We start from the raw sequence: 4,520 nt of genomic DNA, 5'->3' as shown, positions 1-4,520 counted from the left end.
CTCCTCCAGGGGATCTCCCCCATCCAGGGATCGAATCCATGTCTCTTGTGTCTCCTGCATTGGCAGGCAGGTTCTTTACCACTAGCACCACCTGGGAAGCCCCACGGAGTTAGGTATAATAATAATAGTCATACCTAACTGATACATACTTAATACATACTGTATCTACATAGAATACAAACTATATCTATTAACAGTTCCCTTATTTCAGTATAATACAAATTACATCAACATATGAATTCTAAAGAGAAGGAAATGGTAACCCATTCCAGTATTCTTGCCTGGAGAATCTTGTGGACAGAGGAGCCTGGAGGGCTGCTGTCCATAGGGTTGCACAGAGTCGGACACGACTGAAGCAACTTAGCATGCATGCATGCATTGGAGAAGGAAATGGCAACCCACTCCAGTATTCTTGCCTGGAGAATCTTATGGACAGAGGAGCCTAGAGGGCTGCTGTCCATAGGGTTGCACAGAGTTACAGGGACTTCCCTGATATGAAGTTGTGGCTCAGACGGTAAAGCATCTGCCTGCAATGCAGGAGACCCGGATTCGACCCCTGGGTAAGGAAGATCCTCTGGAGAAGGAAATGGCAACCCACTCCAGTATTCTTGCCTAGAAAATCCCATGTATGGAGGAGCGTGGTAGGCTACAATTCATGAGGTCGAAAAGAGTTGGACACAACTGAGCGACTTCACTTTCACTTTCCTGGTAGTCCAGTGGTTAAGAAGCTGCCTGAGAAGGCAGGGGACATAGGTTCAATCTCTGGTCTGAGATCCCACGTGCCATGGAGCAACTAAGCCCAAGCACCACAACTATTGAGCCCCACACCTAGATCCTGTGTTCCACAAGAAGAGAAGCCACCACAATGAGAGGCCAGTGCCCCACCACTAAGAGTAGCCTCCACTTGCAGCAACTAGAGAAAGCCCGCATGCAGCACTGAAGACTCAGTGCAGCCAAAATAAAGATTTTTTTTTTAAAGGATAATACACAATGACCATGTAGGTTTATCCTAGAAATGCAAGGATGGTTTAACATTTGAAAAGCAGCCAATATAATTTGCCATATTAATAAACTTAGACAGAAAAACCATTTGGTTATCTCAGATGCAGAAAAAGCACTAGATAAAATTCACCATTCACTTATAACTAAAACTCTCAGCAAACCAGGAGTAGAAGGGAACTTCCTCAACCTGATAAAGGGCATCAACAAGAACAAAAAAATCTAACATCATACTTAATGGTGAAAGACTGAATGCTTTCCCCTTGGTGTTGGGAACGAGTCAAAGATGTCCACTTTCTCCATTGTTATTTAACATGGTACTAGAGTCCCCAGTCAGTGTAATAATGCAAGAAAGATAATAAAAAGCATACAGATTGGAAACAATTATGCCGAGTGAATGATCTAGATATAAAAAAGAGTTTATACTGTTTTGATTCCACTTATATAAAATTCTAAAAATGCAAATTAATCTTTAGTGACAGAAAACATATCAGTGGTTGCTTAGGTAGAGGTTGGGGGGAGGGATTACAAAGGAGCACAGGAAATCTTTGGGAGATGATAGATAAATTTATTATCCTGATTATGGTGGTATTTTCACAGGTATGTATTTCACACGTCTACAAACTGCACACTTTAAATATATCTTTTATTGTCTGTCAGTTATACCTCAATAAAGTTGAAAAAAGGAGGGGACTTAAAATATATATCAAACTGATAAAACTGAGTTAAATATATGAGTTGTGCTTACCTTTGAAGAGAATATAGATCTCTATGCACATTGTGAAAAGAGAGCTAGCACATGTTAATAGGTATGGTGTTGTTAAGGTTGCCAGATTAGCAAATAAAAATATAAGACTCCTTGTTAAATTTTAATTTCAGATAAACAACAAATAATTGCTTAACATAAATATATCCTAAATATTACTGCAATATTTTGTGGTAAAAAAAATTGCTGTTTATCTGAAACCTGGAACAAAACTGATACTAAACAATTATTGATTGTTTACCTGAAAATCAGATTTCACTGGTTCTGTATTTTGTCTGGCAAGCCTAGACATTGTCTTATCTACACTGTATGAAATTAAGCCTCCAAAAGGGGCAGTTGCTTGAATTCTGTTTATTTTGACTCAGGTCTGAAGACTTAACTGCTGAACTGAAGACAAACGCTGTCTGCTCAGTGTCCAGCACATGCTGAGAAAATGTTCACAGTACACGCTCAGAAAATGTTTTTTTCTTTGCAAGCTACATGAAGATAGGGACAACATCTGTCTTGCTCAGCATTTTACCCTCGGGCCTATTATAATGCCACTGCTCAATGAATATATGATTAAATGAACATCTGCCCCTTGTGCCCCAGCAAATTGCAGGGTTGACCTTTTATCTCCAGCCCTGTAACGGGCTGGTCAACTTCTTGGACGTGCACCGGTTTTGCTTTCTTGGCTTTTCTTCCTCCTCTCTGTTGCTGTGTATGTCTCAGGTTGCTCTTTTGTTTTGTATGGCTTTGTGTGTGGCTGATCTACCCTTAACTACAATGCCTCTTGTCTCCTTGTTTTTCCCTTTGGAATAGGGGTGATTGCTCTGAGACTCTGAAACCCTCAGCCCTGGGAGAAACACAACAGCTAGAATTGCTTCATGAAACCCCAGAGCATGTTCCCTTTTAGAACTAAAGAGATTTGGTATGGGGCTTCAGTTTGGAGGAGAAGACCAGGATAAAAGGGAATCTTTATAAATTGGTGTGGGAAGAATTTTACACATTTGAGACTTTTATTTTCTGTCCTGTATTGCCTGAAATACAAAATGTATCCATACTCTAAATACATTAATTTTCTTCCATAAAATTAAGAACTCAATCCAGTGTTCCTCCCTGTAGTTTGCTCCTACCAATAAGTAGTGATTGCAGAAGTTATTTCTAGTGAGAGAAGGATAGTATGTAGAAAAATGTCTTGTGTTTAGAATATTTTAGAACTGTAAGGACTCTTAGAGATAATAAAGATTAACATATATTAAGTATAACTACTTCTTGTTTTGAAGATGATTATGAAGCCCAGACACTCTCCCAAGTTCACAAGGTGAATGACTGAAGTGAGTGAAAACATTCAATAAAACCTAGGCTCTCTTGTACTTCTCTACAATACAGTTGCCTAGTTCTTAGCAGTTGGGAAAGAGGTGGTAGCTGCAGAGTGGAACAGTAGTAATATCAAGCACATTGTGCTAGGAGCATACATGTTATTCTCCTTGACGTGCTGAATATTGTTCTTGGATCTTTTTGAGTCCAAACCTTCCTCCACCATTTAAGTTTCTTGTATCCCTTCATAGGTGTGTCTTCACCTGATTCACTCTACTCTTATGGTTGTATTTTTTGTCTTGGGGAAAAAATAAGTAAGGCTATTGTGGGTTTGAGACACTTTAGATCACTGGTTGGTTTCTATGCAAAGAGAAATTTTAGGAAGTGCAGAGGGGGAAGGTGGCAGAGATTTCTAAATGAACAGAATACCTGTCCCTGATTTTTTTCTTACATGCAAATGTGTTACATAGTTTAAGCTGCTATGAGGATGATATAACTAAAATGCTTCCACACAAGCGCAGTTACTTTGGAGGAGGAGAAGGAGGTAAGAAGAGAGGGAACATCACGTTTTGTAAATAGGAAAAAAAAAAGTTCTTATGCAGAAGTTAATCAAATATTAAGAAGTTTTCCCATAGGGATGATTAGAAAGAAATCGAATCCCCCTATCAATTTCCAACGCAAGTGAATTAGAGAAAAATGCAGCCAAATAAGCAGAGGTACTTACCCCTCTTCCAAAGGAAGGTGAGGTTTTAAGGTAGCTAGTACCGTGAAAAATGTTTTGAGTGTGCCGGCTGAGAAGTGGTACAGAGACGGGGAACGTTAGCATATACTTTTATTAGTATGGTGACGCAAGGATTATCAGTGCAGGCTTTGCTTTGCGTCCAGACGTGGCGATTCCGCATGCTGCAGGTGGAGGAGCTGACCAGGGAGAGGGGAGCTGAGGCAATCCACGCTCGTAGGGTCGGCCCTGCCTCTGCGGCTGCATTGCAGTGGGCTGTGAAAGGTTCGTGTGTACCAAAGCTTACGGGGCCTTTCTGTAGCAGAGGGGACTCGAAGGGCACGGAGGAACATGATCTCACTTTAGGCATGTGATTCTGAGGTGTTCACGGTCCAGCATAATTCCGGCAGAAAGGCGAACTGCTAAAACGGTGGCTCTCACTAGCAGCCAGAGCGGCGGGTGAAATGTTTTCTCCTGTCCAGCAAGGGGCGCTAGGACCCAGTCCCTGAAAGGGGGTGGGGCCACTCTCGCAGGCCGCTCGTCTCTATGGTCCCCACCTCCCCCGCCGTCAGACGCGCGTGGGGGGAGGAGGGGGGGGCGCGGACTCCGTCAGCACGCGTGCGCGCTCTCGCGGTGCGGATAGTCTGCGTGCGTGAGTGGGAGGTGGCAGGCCTCAGCCTCTGGCCTTCTCGTCTGACTGTTCCAGCTCGACGTCTCCAGCCATGAACCGGTTTAGTA

This window comes from Bison bison, unplaced genomic scaffold (assembly GCF_000754665.1).
Source record: "Bison bison bison isolate TAMUID 2011002044 unplaced genomic scaffold, Bison_UMD1.0 scf7180017864032, whole genome shotgun sequence".
NCBI lineage: Eukaryota > Metazoa > Chordata > Mammalia > Artiodactyla > Bovidae > Bison > Bison bison.
Note: the sequence above shows the minus strand (reverse complement) of the source record.